General features: G+C 33.5%; 1 protein-coding gene and 1 long non-coding RNA gene across 4 annotated transcripts in view; one reads left to right on the top strand and one right to left on the bottom strand.

Annotated features, from left to right (window-relative positions):
- Positions 1-17,949, top strand: part of FSTL5 (follistatin like 5) — a 791,029-nt gene that overhangs the window by 242,958 nt on the left and 530,122 nt on the right. The window lies entirely within an intron of this gene.
- The window catches only part of LOC122237929, a 63,131-nt gene that overhangs the window by 15,742 nt on the left and 29,440 nt on the right, over positions 1-17,949 (bottom strand). The window contains exon 3 of one of the 3 annotated variants that reach the window (XR_006216702.1): positions 4,375-4,450. The exons of 1 other annotated variant lie outside the window; for it this stretch is intronic. This is a non-coding gene — a long non-coding RNA (uncharacterized LOC122237929). The remainder of the gene's footprint in view (positions 1-4,374; positions 4,451-17,949) is intronic. One more of the 3 variants, XR_006216701.1, reaches the window with a different exon arrangement.

Below are 17,949 nucleotides of genomic sequence, written 5' to 3' on the forward strand. Positions count from 1 at the left end.
TTAAATAAGCAACCTACATACTTACATTTTGAAAGAACTAGATGTTTTGGTATTCTATTTACTCTTGAAATTCATTTATTTATATTTCACTATTCATTCCTTCCTCAGTTCTTTGTTCATTTGGCCATTTGCAAACTAAATCTTTATATAGACCTAAGTGAATAAGAGGTTTCATTTGTAATAACAAAATAAGTAGCTGGTACAATAGTTTCACTCCGACACCAATCTCCCATAAATTTTTTCTTTCTTTCTGTGAATGTAATTCTCATTTTTCCAGTTTCAAGGCTTCTGCCCCTCCAGGCATCTCTGTGTGTTCCAATAATGAAGAAAAATTAAGGGGCGTCTGGGTGGCTCAGTCGGCTCAGCTTCCGACTTTGGCTCGGGTCATGATCTCACCGGTGGGTGAGTTCAAACCCCGTGTCAGACTCAGTGCTGATAGCGCAGAGCCTGGAGCCTGCTTGCATTTGGTCTGCCTCTCTCTTTGCCCCTCCCCCGCTCATGCTCGCTCGCTCTCGCTCTCTCTCTGTCAAAAATAAATAAACATGTAAAAAATTTTAAAAAAGAAGTAAAAGGTCTGTGTCATTGGTCAAAATTTTTAATCCTCTTATATATCGCCCACTTATTATTAATCAAAACCATGTCACATGATCACTCCAGCTGCAAGGGTTCCGGATGGTGACTATGCTAAGCTGGACTCAACACACTCCAAATGCAGGTTCTGTTTGCAGCAGAAGAGGTCACTCCTTAGCTAGGCTGCTAGTCTTGTGTCTTTTGCTAGCTGTATATTTTCCGGACATTCTCTTTTGATGTATTTTGTTGCTCAGTTTTTATTTGCTATATGAGATACTTAGGTTAATTTATTTCACGATTTTTACTTAATATTAAAGAAAATAAGTTTAAATATTTCCCTTTCTGTGGGATTTCTACATCCTCTGAGTATTGCCATAAAATGTTATTGCCTTGCACTGATTTCTTTTAAGTTCTAAGTTTTATTTTTATTTTTTAATGTGAGATTTATTTAGAATAGATGTTTTCGGTTTTATTTAAAGTATCTACCTGAGGGTTATTTATATTATTATAATTTATTTATCTTTTAATTGTCTTGAGGTCCAATAATGTGATATGGAGGAATTCTGCCTTCTGTAACCAATTAAAGTGTGTGCATGTGTGTGTGTGTGTACGTGTGTGTGTATTAAGGTAATTTTTGTAGCTGTTCCTTACACATATAAGAACTTTTTTTCTTTTCATGGGACATAGTGTCTCTTTCTCACTCTTTCTCTCTCTCCCAGAAATAAATATTGTCTGTGGAAAATTATACATTTTATTATTTGACTCATAAATTAAAACCGAAATACTCAAGTAAAATATTTTTATATCAATGTGGCATAAAATATCAAGAAGAGAATTTAAATTGGGAGGTATACTTTTTTTTTAATGCTTGCATTTCTCAGTAAATTTTCCTCATGTATTTTATTATTTTTGTTTTTCTGTGTTTTAATATGTATTATCATTATGTTTTCATTGTATATTAAAACTTTTATCATCATGAAATTTTGTCTCTTTTCCCATTTGCTATCTGGTCCTAAATTCCACATTATCTAACTTTAGTCTTTTCATGTCCTATTTTATTATATATTTTATTCTTAATTTGCCTCTGACATTTATTGAGACATATTTTAAGTGATGGACCAGTAGACTAGACATACATATATTTTTAAGTAGGCTCCCCACCCAACGTGTGACTTGAACTCATGACCCTGAGATCAAGAGTCACATGCTCTACCAACTGTGATAGTCAGGTACCCTTTGACATATTTTCAATGATAGACATATTTTCAATGATAGTTTATTGATTTCAGCTCTGGGAGAAATATGTAATGTGCTTGGTATACATGAATAAAAAGAGTGAAAAAAGAAGTAACAAAGGAAGGATGGAGTTGCCTTACAGGAATATAAAACCCAGGCCTACGGTGATGATGGATAGATGAATGGATAGATAGATAGATAGAGATGGACACACTGATACATTTTACACACATAGGGGCACACACAAACAGGGATATTTTACATGTAGACTCCAATATATAATATATGGCTTGAAGAGATCTATAGAATAATAGCCAAATTTATAGGCACTAATTTCCAAGTAGTTTATAAAAGTATCTGTGCTAATTCTACATGGCAAGAAACTAAAGGAATTTGGTCTATGAATATTTTGAAAATTTTGAGATAGCCTTTTAAAATATTTTAATAATTTTATATGTATTATGGTTCTTAATATATAACTGACTTTATCTCATTTAAAAAATCTATTTATTCAAATTAACTAAATTAGGAATAATTCATTTCTGTGAAAAATGCCATTGGAATTTGATAAGGATAGCATTGAATCTATAGATTACTTTGGGTATAGAAATTTTAACAATATTTATTATTCTAAAATGCGAACATGGATATATTTTTATTTATTTGTGCCTTATTTCAACCTACAAATATATAGCAATCAAAACAACGTGGTACCAGAATAAAAGCAGATACATATACCAATAGAACAGAATCAATAGCCCAGAAATAAACCCACATGTATATGGTCAACTAATATTTGACAAGGGAGTCAAAAATACTCTGTGGGGGGAAGGGTAGTTTCTTTAATAAATGATATGGGGAAAAACTGATATTCACATGCAAAAGAAGTTGAACCCCTATCTTACAATGCTCACAAAAATTAACTTGTAATGGCTTAAAACTTAAATGTAAGACCTGACACTATAAAATTTCTAAAAGAAAATATAAGGAAAAAGCTCAGTGTTGGTCTTGGCAAAGAATTTTGGGATATGACAACAAAAGCACAAGCAACAAAACAAAATTCTACAAGTGGGACGACATCAAATTGAAAAGCTTCTACGGAACAGACGAAATAATCAACACAATGAAAAGGCAACTTACAGAATGGGAGAAAATATTTGTAAGCCATATATTTGATAAGAGATTAATACCAAAATATATAAGGAACTCATACAATACAATAATAAAAATAAGCGAATAATCCAATTACAAAATGTACAAATACCTGAATAGACATTTTTTTTCTAAAGAAAACATACAAATGAGAAAACCTACAAATGGCCAACAGAAACTTGAAAAGATGTTCAACATCATTAATTGCCAGGGAAATGCAAATCAAAACCACAATTTTATATCACCTCACATTGTTAGACGGTTATCAAAAGATGAAGGGGCACCTGGGTGGTTCAGTTGGTTAAGTGTCTGACTCTTGGTTTTGACTCAGGTCATGATCTCACAGTTCGTGAGTTTGAGCCCTATGTAGGTCTCCGTGTTGACAGTGCAGAGCCTGCTTGGGATTTTCTCTCTCTCTCCCTCTCTCCCTCTGTCTCTGCCCCTCCCCTGTCTATGCTTGCTTTCTCTTCCTCTCTCTCAAAATAAATAAACTTAAAAAAAAAAAGATGAAATAAGTGCTGGCAAAGATGTGTCGACAAGGGACCCCTTGTGCACTGTTGCTGAGGATGTTAATTGGTGTAGCCATATGGAAAACAGTATGGAGGTTCCTCAAAAATTAAAATTAGAACTACTGTATAATCCAGCAATCCTATTTCTGGTCATATATGTGAATGAAATGAAATTACTATCTCAAAAAGATATCTGCAATCCACTCCCATGTTCACTGAATCATTATTCACAATAGCCAAGATATAGAAACAACCTGAGTGTCCATTGACAGCTGATGAATAATGAAAATGTGATAGTATTACATAGTGTAGAATATATGTACATATACAAAAAAATAGTGTTTGGCCATAAAAAAGGAAGGAACTCTTGACATGTCTGAGATGGGTGGACTTTGAGGGAATTATGTTAAGTTAAATAAGCCAGACAGAGAATGACAAACAAAATACTGTATTGTATAATTTCAGTTATGTATGTAGTCTAGAAAAGTGAAACTCATAGAAACAGTATGGTGGTTGCCAGGGCCTGGGGGATGGGCAAAATGGGAAGATGTTTGTCAGAGGGTAAAGATTTTCATTTATAGATGGATAAGTTCTGGGGAATCTAACATGCAGCATGGTGACTACATTTAACAATACTGTGTTATATACTTGAAATTTGCTAAGAGTGTAAATCTCAAGTGTTAGCTCTCCCACCACACACATACAGACAGTAACTGTATGGGGTGGTAAATATGTTAGCTGACTTCATTATGGTCGTCATTTCATGATATATAGATATATCGAATCGTCACATTGTATACCTTTAACTTGTATAGTGTTATAAGTCAGCTATATCTCAGTAAAGCCAGGAAGAACACAAATGCAAATAAAATAAAACCCAAAACATAAGTATAATAGGACTACTCACTTACTCCACTCAGAATCTAAGGTTAGATATCAATTATTCATGTGTACCACAGCTTTGCCCATTAGTGGTTCAAATTCTGTAAAAAAAGAAAATTCATTTCATACATGCTCATTTTTATGTTTTAAATATTATTCTAATGTTTTTCTGTAACACAGCTGAATCTTGTAATATGTTCATTTTACTTTATTGTCCTTTGATACATAGCACTCAAATTGAATACTAAACATTAATATGCAATGGATCATCTAGCATATAATATCTCAGTAAGTTATACTGTATAGTCGATCGCAAAATTAGTTGTGTTAATATTTAAGTAATGGATATAAATGACTTACTCCTTGACAAAACAAAATTCAAGTTTAAAGACACATTTTATTTTATTATTTTTTATTAAATTTTTTTTAATGTTTATTTATTTTTGAGAGAGAGATAGATACAGAGCATGAGTGGGGAAAGGGCCGAGAGAGAGGGAGACACAGAATCCAAAGCAGAATCCAGGCTCTGAGCTGTCAGCCCAGAGTCCAATGCAGGGCTTGAATTCGTAAGCTGTGAGATCATGACCTGAGCTGAAGTCGGCCGCCCAACCGACTGAGCCACCCAGGCACCCCGTAAACATACTTTTTAAAACTGTTTCCAGATCTACCAAGTTTTATATCTTATATAGAAAACAGTTGAAAATCATTAGGGAAAAAAAAAATATATATATATGGGATAATTATGGGGTTTGAAATACAAAAAGTGAAGCAATTTTGTTTTTGTTCCTCCTAGATTTAAATTATTTCTACCCAATATTTGAAAAGATGTGTTTGGCAATTTTGTGGTGACCTAATACTGTGCAATTTTATTAAAATCACATAGAAAGATTGTTATTTGACTCTATCAAGGCAAAATTACCTACTTAGAGAAGTGTATCAGTTCTGTTAAACATGTGACTAATTTTTGAATTGAATTCACATGGACACATACAGCTTATAAATTAGCAGTGTCCATTATATATTGTCTAAATGCATAAAATAAATGTCTTATCCTAAAGGTAAATTTTCCTGTATTTTATATTTTCAAATAACTTAAGCACAACTTGTCACAAATCAGTTGAATACAGAGTTAAATTTTAAAATTATAAATAAAAAAAGCTTCAGAATACTTAAATTTTATAATTTTCTCATCTTACTATAATTTAGATGAGTTCATTGTAAAGTTAACAGAAGGACTTGTAGCATTATTCTTTAAGATATATACTTGAATTGAGTCCACAGGCTCACACATTATATAACAGGTTACAGTGCAAATCTTCTAAATAGAGAGAGCAAACAGCCACATTTTTAGGGTATGGTCTAAAGGACCTACTTAGATTGCCTGTGATAATACATTCTAAAGGGGAGAAAGGGAAGTAAAATAATCCTGTGATAAACCATCTTTCTTCAGGGCCTGCAGGCAGATAAATGTCTAAATCATTCCTAAGAGTTGTGTCTTGTATTCATGAAGATAAGGAACCTTGCCTTGAGCCAAAAGTAAATGGTCATATAATTTAATGTATGCTTAGCTCTCTATAAACCCACCATATTTTTTTTCATGGTTATTTTTTTAATAAAAAGGTTGTTCTTAAAGTTATGATGATAAGGTCTACATTTAATTTACCTAAAGATATTTTCAAAAGCAGTTAATAGATTCTACTTACCTGGTGGGATCAAAATTAAAAGGTATTGCTTAATACTGTGGCCATTTTATTCCTTAGTCTAGTACTGTGCCTAGTTATCCCTCACATATTTGTGAAATGAATGAATGAATTCAATTAATTCTTTAATTTTTAAAGCTAAGACCTTAACCATATTTATTTCCAAAGCCAGGTGGCATCCTTTACACTGCGTAAGAATGTTTACATTAAAAAATGAGATTATTTCTTATACTTTCTAAGTTGCTATCTGATACACAAAACAAAACTTAACTAGAATTTCCAGATGTTTTTCAAGGCTTTGGCTAAAAGCACTATGAAGTAATTTTTTTGTCCTTCTTATTATATAATGAGTTAAACTGTTTTCCAATGACCTCAGATCACTCTGTAACGATCACTTGAAAACTACTACATTATATCCTCCCTTCTTTCCTTTGTCCAGATTTTTATCTTCTCTCTCACTTTCCATCTCTAGTTCTCCTGAGACATATTTTGCAATAAGGTCAAAAATAGAACTATTGATTGTGTCTGACAAGTGTCAAAAGTATTTTCTGTTAAAAAGAAAGAGAAAGGATGACAATACCTAAAAGTCTAATCAAAGCTAGTGAGATGGATGGTGTTACATTAAAAAGCAACATCCATTATTTCCCCACGTATAACTTTTAAACCTTTTGTTATTTGTCATTTTATATCTGTAAAGTTTTCTTTTTTCAGAGATTAATTTTCAATTTAACATTCTACCAAGCAGCTTATATTTTTATTACCTTCCATGAGTAAACATATAATACCTTGAAAGTTATATATTTCACCTAAACAAGGAATCCGTGAAGTTGGCTATAGATACATTGAAATCTTTTTTATAAAACGTGAAGTTCTTCTATCAATATAACTGAGTTGAGAATTATGTCAATAAGGACATTGCTATAAAAAGTCATTATTTTCCCACTGCTATTATTCCAAAAAAAATGTAATTCTATTTTAAAAATAAAACTGCATTCCCATGTAAAGACATAATACTATATGAACATTCTCATATACACAATAGATAAATTGAAAATTCCAAAATATATTTCAAATAATTTTGCAGCAAAGTGTGTTATGCGATTCTTTAGTCAAAAGTTACGGATTTTATGCATTATTTTATTTGACTTTTAGACTTCATTTACACTATTGTTTTTAATTTATCTAATAGGTAAAATAATTTAAATATTACAGGTAAGTTAATTTTGACAATAAGCCTTCAGGTCAGGATTAGTTAGTATACACTTAGTATCAAACTTTGCAGACTTCTGCCTCCAAGTAAGACATAGAATGTTTCAAGAGAATATCACTTTTACTCAAATAATGAAGAAAAAAACAGAAAACTGACAAAATCGTAGTTTTAAGAACCCATTAAGGAAATGAGGATGCAAATAAACTTTCATGAAGTAAAACCTATGAAGCAACAAGGCCCTCTTAGGAGAAAAGAGACCTAAATCTGCTTTCATCCTTGGTGGAGTGGATGAAGGAGGAGGAATTCATCAGGGAATGGGGTAAAGTGAAACAAACCTAAATTAACATACAGTAGTGGTAGTAGGACTAGCAACTAGCAAATAATGCCAAATGGTGTCTGGCATGATGATGGAGAATCCTGAGGGGCTCCACCTTGCAAGCAAGCCTTCATCTACCTGTCAACTCTCTACATTCTTCAGTGAGAACGGGAGTTGCAGCCAAAAGACTAAAGAAGCGGAAGGGTGGATAGAGAGACCTTTCATCTGAGGCATTTGGAGCCCACAGAAGACTGAGGGCAGGTCTGGATAACTGAAGGAAAACGAAATGAGGCTTCTGGGCCTTCAGTAACTAGGAGGCTATGGCTGTTGAACACTGTGGGGAGGGAGAAACAGTTAAGATAAGCTCCTTAGAGGTAAACATTCTGGGAAATATCAGGCATGGCTGCTACAGGTTGTGTAGCCCAGGAAGTAAAGCAACGCCTCTGAGCACATTGTGTCTTCTCAGAGTCTAAAGCACGGCATCCTAAGGATGTGGCAGGATAGGGAAGTTAAGAAAATTAAAAAAAATCACCAAGGCTTTTCAAGCTTTCACTGAATGCTAGACCACAGTTCTTCAAAATGTAGGCTCAGGGAAGTGGGGCAGAGAACAAACGAGAGAACATCTGAATATCATAAAGGCAGAAGTAGGAGTAGGAGGCAGAAGTAGATAGCAAATAGAATTTTTCACTAACCCAAATAGCTGAGAGCCAAATCTCCTGTGATTTAGAGTGTTGGTTCTGTGTGTAAATCAAAAAAAGTGATTTTTACAGTGTCCTTGGTGGTGAGATCCCAGGCGCTGCTGAAGTGAATGAACCTCATCAGAACTGAACTCAATATAAACATTAGCTTAGGCTAGAATTTCCCAAGAACACATTTATCGACTCAGGGACTCACATTACTGTTCAGAAAGATAAAGGATGTGCCCTTTTCTGAAGGTAATATTATTTATATCATTTTCTTCCGAATTACAAAAAAATCATGAAAAGGAGCCATAAAATATAACATCATCAAAGAATGAAACCATTAATAGAAACCACTGTAGAGATGGCCTAAATGTTAGAATTATCAAGCAGAGAATTTTAAAAGTTTGTAGTAAATATGCTAAAATGTATAGCAGAAACTTGAGTGAACAGAGGAAGTATTGAAGTAGAAAATGTCAACTATTTTTAAAAATCCACATGGAGATGTTAAGAAAAACACATCTCTGTTTGGATATCAGAAAAATGGACACAGGGAAAAGAGAATCTGTGAATTTGGACAGCGATTTTAAAGATGATCTAAACTGAAGCAAGAAGAAAATGCGGAGTAAGAACTATTGACAGAACATTTGAGATCTTTAGTGCAATAAAATATATTCTATATATGTAAACTGGAGTTCAAAAAGAGAAGAGATTCGAATTAATCTCATTAGAATGAGAAAAAAATTGAAGATATAATTGCTAAGATTTTCAAAATTTGGAAAAGTACCTGTGGAATCAAAAATCTCAGCAGACACTATGCAGGAGGAAAAAAATAAAACCATACCCAGGTATATCAAAATCAAATCAAAGAAAATCGTATCTAAATAGAACTTCTGTTAAAAACAAACGAACAACAACAACAACAAAAAAAAACCAAAGAAACAAACAAAAAAACTGTGTACACTCAATAGTAGCTCCCCAAAGATGTCCATATCCCATATCCCATATCCCATATGTCCATATTCCAGAACCTGTCAATGCCTTACCTTATATGGCAAAAGGAACTTTGCAGATGAGATTAGGAGAAGGATAGGGATATGGGGAAGATGATCCTGGATTATCTAGATGGGCTCCATATAATTACAAAGGTCCTCCTTATAAAGGAAAAAATGAGACAAAAGAGTGAGATCTGAGAAGATAATGAAAGCCTAGAACAGGGAACAGAGATATTTGAAGATGCTATGTTGCTGGCTTTAAAGACAAAGGAAAGTACCACAAGCCAAGGAAAGACAGGCAGCCTCTGGAAGCTGCAAAGGATAGACACTGCCCTAGGCCCTCCAGAAGAAACACAGTGCTGCCAATACCTATGGTTTAGGTCAATAGAACCATTTCAGACTTGTAATTTCCCAAATTGTAAGAGAGTTGATTTGGGTTGTTTAAGCCATCCAATTTGTGGCAATTTGCCACAGCATCAATAAGGTAGTAAACTACCAAAGGAGAAAGCCATGGATCATATTGAAAAACATTAAGAAAAATGGCAAAATTGTCATCATAAAGAATGATGAAATAATATCTTTTAAAGGCTAAATTTGGGGTGCCTGTGTGGGTCATTTGGTTGAACGTCAACTCTTGATTTTGGCTCCGCTCATTATCACATGGTTTGTGACATGGAGCCCCATGCTGGGCTCTGCACTGACAGCACGGAGCCTGCTTGGGATTTTCTCTCTCCCTCTCTCTGCCCCTCCCCTGCTCACTCTCACAGGTTGTCTCGCATGTGCGTGTGTGCAAAAAAATAAACATTTTTAAAAGGCTACATTAAACAAAATAAATAAATGAAAATTCAATAATTATTTCAGCTGTACATTCAGAATGAATGAAAGTAAAAAAACCAAAACACTTGTAGGACAAACAAAAAAGGAAAAAAAATATTTCTTTCCTACAGAATACACTATAAGAGTAATTAAAATAAAAGCAACAACAGCAACCCAAGTTGTACAGGTTTAAGGGTAATTGTATTGGATCAAAACCTAGATTTTCAGAAACAAAATAATGAAGATTACCAGAAAGGATGAATCAATGTCTCTTTTTCTTTCTTATTTAGAAAATAAAATAAAACAGCATTTCAAATAGCTTTAATGTCAAATAATTAATCATAAGGCATACAAAGGAATGAAAGACCTCTCTATAGAAAACCTAAATAATAGAGAGGCATACCATATTTATGGATTGGAAAACTTAATATTATGATGTTTATTCTTCCAAATCGATAGATTTAAATAAAGCTAGAGGACAGTATTTTTTTTTAATTTCAATATGATTCTAAAACATATTTGTACATTCAACAAATCTGAACTGGACAAAACTATTTTGAGAGAATAAATAAAATAAAGAAAAGAAAATGCTGCAGCCTTCACTCTAGGCAGCTTTGACATAGACAAAGGATATCCTAGGATAACACACAAAAAGTAAAATCAAAAAGACAAAAAATAAATAGAACTTCATAAAAAATAAATTTCTGTTCATCAAAAGACTTCATTAAAGAAATTAATAGGCATAAACAAACCACAGACTAACACACGCATACATATATATCTGTCAAAGGAATCTATACAGAACTTTTAAAAACCAATATAAAATTAAAGTCTTTTTATAATGTTTATTTTCAGAGACAGAGAGCGCAAGTGTGTGAGAGGGGCAGAGAGAGCGAGACAGAGGTTTCATAGTGGGCTCCACACTGACATCAGGGAACCCAACGTGGGGCTTGAACTTATGAATGCAAGATCATGATTTGATCTGAAGTCGGATACTTATCTGACTGACCTACTCAGGTGCCCTCAAACCAATATAAAATTATATATGACTGAATAAATATGGACAAAAGTCTTGAATAGATATTGAAAAATGAAAATATGAATGTCTAGAAGGTACATTAAAAGATGTTCATCATCATCATTTATCAGGAAAATTAAAATGAGTGTAACTATGAGATGCCATCCCATACCTACTAGAAAGGCTAAAATCCAGAAGGATGATAAGAACATGATTTAGCAAAGATGTAGCAAATGCGGAACTCACATATAAGTGTAAAATAAGCAGCTACTTTGAGCAATATTTTGGTAATATTTTATAAAATTAAATATAGATCTACCTTATGACAAGGAAATTTCACCACTAAATACTTACTTAATAAGTGAAAACGTATTTCCAAAAATATTTGTGCATGAATGTTCGTCACAGTCTTGTTCATGATAGTCCCAAACAGGAAAACAACTCAAGTAATCATCCACAGGAGAATAGATAAGTGGATATTAATATATTCATATAATGGAATACCACTCGTCATTAAAAATGCAAAATCACATATGGTAACACGGATAGTTCTCAGAAAAGAAATGTTTAATGAAGGATGGCAAACACAGCAGTGCACATACTGTATGATTGATTTCATGAAATCCAAAGGAGATAAAGTTTTCTATGGTGAAAGAAATCAGGGCTGCATTGTGACTGTGGACCCTAAGCACATTTGACTCTTCTCGTGTAATAAGAAAAATAATAATATTATGTAACATTTCCTTTCACCTAAACCTTATTTTTCCTTCCAGATTTAAAATAAAACATTTCCAGGGGCCACAAAGAGTACTGAGAGCCCTAGGCAGTGTGTCTTGACCGATATCAAAATGGTGCTTCTCTCTGAGGTGAGGAGTTGAGCTTGGGATTGCCAGGAAAAGTCAGAAGTGAACTTAATCTAGATGGAAATATTATATATCTTAATAAAAGTGTTAATAGAGTGTAAGATTGTCAAAACTGAATTACTTGAGATCTATGCACTTACTAAAATATAAATTCTGTCTCGAGCTAAATATATAAATCAAAATGTTCATATTCAAATTTATCATATTCCCAAATATATGTCTAAAGAAAATTAAAATAATGGGTGAAATTAGGAATTAATTCTTGCCTTCTTAAAAGAACATTTTATCCCTTTATTCTCATTGCTCTGTGCTTCCTATCCCAGATCTCCTAAAAAATGTTAAAGCTTCACAAAGGCCATCCTTTCGGTCCAGCTTAATTTTGTCTTTATGTATACAGCAATCATTCTCAGAGTGAGGAACCTAGTGGATCAATCTCCAGAAGTTAGCAGAGCTAAACAATAATAAGTAATTAAAAAGGAATTTTTCTTTACTTCTGTCCTCAGGACAGAAGGAAAATGTGATCCTCTTTTTTTTTTTTTTTTCTGCACTCTAACATTTATTTTTAGAAATTGCTCCTGTCAATCTGGAAGGCTATTTAACAACCTTTCTTGCTTTACTGTAAAGAAGGGGAATGTATGCCACTCCACCTGACCTATCATATTACCCCTTTTTTATAGTCACATGGATTAATCAGGCATGGGCATCTGACCCAATTAGGACCAATTAGAAACTTTTTGAAGAGGTTGATATCCCAAATGATGATTATCTCTTCTACAAAGATAAAAGATTATTGGCACCATGTAAGTCTAGAGTAGCTTGAAATCATCATTGCTGTAGGGTGGAAGTACTACTGAGGAAAATGAGGCCAATGGTTAGGAAAATAGTTTCAGAGGAAAGAAAAAAAAACAAAAAAGAGAGATTCATGATGACATCGAAGAAAATCTGAAAAGAGCATGTCTAAAATTAGAAACAACCTCGGACATGAGTTACAAGGGCCAGAGATTCTCTTTGTGTAGAATGTAAGGAAGCCCATGAACATTTCTACACTAATAGTTTTCTGTCCCTTTTCTTGCAAGAATTGTTAGAAATATAATCTTATTTACAGCCATAATTATCATTAGATATTTATAATAAATTCAGTGTTGAAATAAAACACACATTGCATATTAAATTTTAATTGTAAACAAAATAAATGCAAAGTGCTGGTATGAACAATCACTTATGTTTATTTATATATATAATTTAAATATTTATGCACATTCATATGGGTATAAATAAATGGCATCCATGGCTAAGATATATTAACATACTTGTCATCTATATATTGCTTAAAAATAAAGTTGGCTTTTCTCAGATAAGTACATTTGCATTTTAATTTTTCAGTAGATCCTAAATTACCACAACATATTTTATAAACTTCTGCAGGTAAAATTTTAAAACAATACAAAGCAAAGCTAAGCAACCATATAGATACATTAACAGAAATTAACATGTGTGGCTTTGTGACATATCTGGAGCAAAATTTCTTAGACAAAGAAGGCTAAAAGGTAATCTATGAGTCCTTGAACATATTTGTGTGTGCTCTGTAATTCCATCTCCATTATGTAGATTAAGGAGTAGGGCACAGACCCGTTCTCTTATATTGAGCACTCCTGTTGGTATGTTGAACTCAAGGAGCATTACACACATCTAAAGTATAACATCACAAATTGTTTTCTCGATAATTACATTAATATAATTTTTATATTTGTAATTATACATGCAAGAATCTAAATTGTTTTAAGTGATGGCAAGAATAAGACAATTTTGTTTTAAGCTTTTCTTATGAAATCAGCCAAAGGCATGATGTATTTGATCCACAAGTAGGGACACGAATCAAGGTACAGAGTGTCATTAGATAACCAGATAGTTTTTTTGTTCTGTTTTGTTTTGTTTTTTTTTTTTTTGCCACTGTCAATTCCCTCAGCAGAAAGCTGTCCATGCTCTGTACAGAAGCATTGACAAGTCCACATCCTCCAATTCTAAATGTTAGAATTCTTCAACTCCATGCAGAAACCAACTAGTAGTCTCTCACTTCCAACTCCAAATTTGAGATAAAACAAAATCTAATGAACAGATCTGGGGTTAGTCCTCTCCCTTTATTAAATCAGCTATGGTCCAGGTGTGTACATTTTTTTTTAATGTTTATGTATTTTGAGAGAGACAGAGAGAGCAAACATGCACTGGGGAGAGGCAGAAAGAGTGGAAGAAAGAATCCCAAGTAGGCTTTGCCTGGTCAATGCAGAGCCTTATGAAGCACTTCATCCCAAGAACTATGAAATCATGATATGAGCTGAAATCAAGAGTTGGACTCTTAAACAACTGAGCCACCCAGAGGTCCCTGGTGGGGGAACCTTGAGGCCTTTGTAAGACATCTCACACCAACTGTTCTTAAATGACATTCTGTAGACCACATCATATTGTATTAAAAACAAATCCACAAGGGGTGCCTGAGTGGCTCAGTCGGTTAGGCATCCAACTCTTGATTTCAGCTCAGGTCATGATGTCATGGTTAATGAGGTCTAGCACCACACTGATAGGGCAGAGCCTGCTTGTGATTCTCTCTCCTTCTCCCTCTACCCATCCCTCTTCCTCTCTCTCTCTAAAAAGATAAACAAAAAACCCCACAAATTCACAAGAAAAGAAACCTATTTCCTCTTTCTGCTAAGTTTTGAATGTTTGTTCCATTCTAAGTGTTCTTTCAAATGTAGAGTTCAAAATTTAAAGATTAGTCACAACTGTATTTAAGAAGTACAGTCTAAACACCTCCCCTTTCCATATATACCTACTAAAATTCTAACAACCAAGCAAATGGAACAACTCATTACATTCTACTTAGTTTAGAGATTCCACAGAAAGTATGCTAACATGATTAACAGTCATCTCAGACATTTTTACTCTTTGTGGACTTGTACATAATAGTATTTTAAACATAGAATGAAAACAGAGTCAGATCTTAAAGAATGGATCCTAAATCTTCTGGGGTGGTCTTCAAAGTTAGGAAATTATTACAAGTTACAATTATAATATTTCAAAACGACAAACTAATTTAAACTCACAATCTGATTTCGTGAAAGTATCAGAAATCCAATAAATATTTTGCATTAGGTAACTCAGTTTTTAAAAGCATAGCAACTTTTAAGAGAGTAGCATAAAATCTTAGTCATGCTTTGAAGTGTAGGAGAGGAAAGCAACTTTTCCCTCTTCTTATTTCAGTAGCTGGGTGTCTGAGAATTAAGCCGACAAAAAGACAGATTAACAGGAAGAAAAAAAAAAAAAGGTTTATGTGTATGCATACTATGCATGGAGGTAACAAAAGAAATAGCCGGCTCCTTAAATGATTAAAGTTACAAGCTTGGAGACCTAATGAAGTAGGGAAAGGGAAGAGGGATGAAAGGCTCTTCTAGGAAGAATAGAAAGTTTTCTTCAAGAAAGGTAAATGGCTTTTTAGGAGAACCAAGGAGAGATAAGAAAGTTTATATATTTATCTATATAGACATGAGGGGTCTCTCTTTCCTTCAGTGCCTTATGTAGGCTTATTTTTATTCTTCCTCCAGGAATTGACACACTTTGAAGAGCGAATTTATAGCAGCCTCACTTCCAGGAAGTTGCCAATTTTAGTCAAATAAGGGAAGGTCAAAGTAGGCTTTCCTTCTGCATGTGTTGAATTTCACATGTCTTCAGTTTAAAATAATCTTCAGACTAATTCTGGGATTCCCAATGGGTTTCTGCACAAACAAATGGAAAGCTTTGCTAAAAGACAGACTACGCAATATTAAAAATTGTAAGTTTACTTGAGCAAAATTCAATTTGAATTGGGAGCCAAGAAAAATAATTATATGAGAGTGCAGAAGCAAAGAAAGGAAATTCCCTGATTGTCTATGGCTCAAAGCCTAGATGGCCGCATGTGATGGTGATTGGTTGTTCTGAGTGTTTTGATTTTGGAACTTTGAGGCATTTACAGGCTTAGACTTTTGGTTTGCTTACATAAGCTGCCACGGCGTTAGAGCTACCTCTGTCTAATGGCCTTCTTGTTTAATTTATTTAGCAACATCTATGATGTAAATTTGCTCCCTAGAGCTCCACATTATTTGAAAGTTTTGTTAAAGCTCTGTATCTTCTGAAGTCATATTAGAAGGAGGTAAGAGAAGAATAGCAATTAATGAACACAAAATGAATCACTTAAGACACAAAGTTCAAAAGTTACCAGACAGAATTGGAGACCATAAAATTTAGATGTCATTGGAAAAATAAGTCAATGGATGAACATATTAGATTGATTTATAATTAGTTTGGCAAAGAAATTTGAAATATGGATTATTTAGTATATAGGGAGAAATGTATGGCAAGTTTACAAAGAAAGCTTTGACAAGCTTGGGTTATATCTTTTTGTGTAAACACATACCGAAATTATTTTATCCATACAAATATATAATATTGTTAGCAGTGATTAGAACATAAAAAGATTAGCAAAACTTTAAAGTAAAATTATAATATGACAATGTTAGAAACATTCTAAAAACTGTCTTTAGCTCCCTCTCTCTCTCTCTGTCTCATTTTCCACTTCAAGGCCCTCTCTCAGGATTCTGCTTTTTTTTGTTGTTGTTCTTAGTTTCCTCTGACTCAACTAAAAGAGTGTTGTAACACGTGCACGAGGATTTCTTCATTCCTCATCTGTAGTTTGTGAAATTGGGAAGAGAAAAGGAGATGTGGATGGGATCTCCCTCACATAAAGGAGATCTGGGGTGCCTGGGTGGCTCCGTAGGTTGAACTTTGGACTTCCGCTCACGTCATGATCTTACAGTTAGTGAGTTTGAACGCCACATTGGGCTTGCCAGAGCCCACTTTAGATCTACTGTCCCCCTCTGTCCACACATCCCCCGCTCATGCTTTCTCTCTATCTCAAAAATGAATAAACCTTTAAAAAAATGAAGGAGATCTAAAAATTAGGAATTCTGTTGGTTGTGGGTAAATTCTATGAGGAAAATATTACAGATCTACATATAGCATTTGCTTTGGAAAAGAATGTAACAGTTGTCATTCTTTGACATATCAGAAGCCTTCAGTCTTCACTGGATTATTTTAACAGTAACAACATTTTTTTTTTCTTTTGTGAAATTGAGAATAAAGTTCTCCTGGGTACAAATAAAAGTGTCACCTGAGATAACCTCAATAGAAAGACAGAATTATGCTAGTTTCTCCATCCCTACTCATTGAATGTTTGGGAGTTTTTTTAAAAATCTCCCTGCCTCTAGCATCATATCTACTAACCAAACTGCAAAACCAGTAATAACAAATGTTAGATCATCAACTTAGTTTAACAGGCATTAGTTTGTGAAATTGAAATAATTGTTTTCAATGTATATATGATACATGATACTATATAGGATGATGGTTCTGAGTCTAAAATATGTATATTCACTTTTTATAAAGCAATTTTTCTACCCTATTTCTCTATGTATACAATTCTATGAGCACTGTGGCTTGGGTTGGCTAAAATCCATACTGCATTCTTTATGTCTGCTTTTATATTTTTCTAATTAGCCAAGAACAATTAATGAATTATACTTCACCATTATATTATTTCATGATGTCAAATATGTCTCATTTTATGGAACAATGTAACAAAGCTTTCATTTTTTAGATTGCTTTTCAATTTTTAATTATATGTGTAAAATAGACATTTACTGGCAAAAATATTTTGACATGATTTCTGAGGTCAACACAGATTACTGGCAGTTGACATTAGGGTGTACAAGTTTAAATATAACCATAATTAAATTCTGGAATATTTTTGTAAAGTGGGAGACTATATTGTTACTAGCAAGCAACTTTTAACTATAAATACATCAAATTTCAGAATGAAATACAAGCTAATGGCAGTGAACCGAAGACAGTTTCATAGCAAGATAGAACTTTGAAACTGAGGTTTGGCATTGCAGAGAAAGGAACAATTAATTTAT

The sequence above is a fragment of the Panthera tigris genome, chromosome B1 (assembly GCF_018350195.1).
Source record: "Panthera tigris isolate Pti1 chromosome B1, P.tigris_Pti1_mat1.1, whole genome shotgun sequence".
NCBI classification, from domain to species: domain Eukaryota; kingdom Metazoa; phylum Chordata; class Mammalia; order Carnivora; family Felidae; genus Panthera; species Panthera tigris.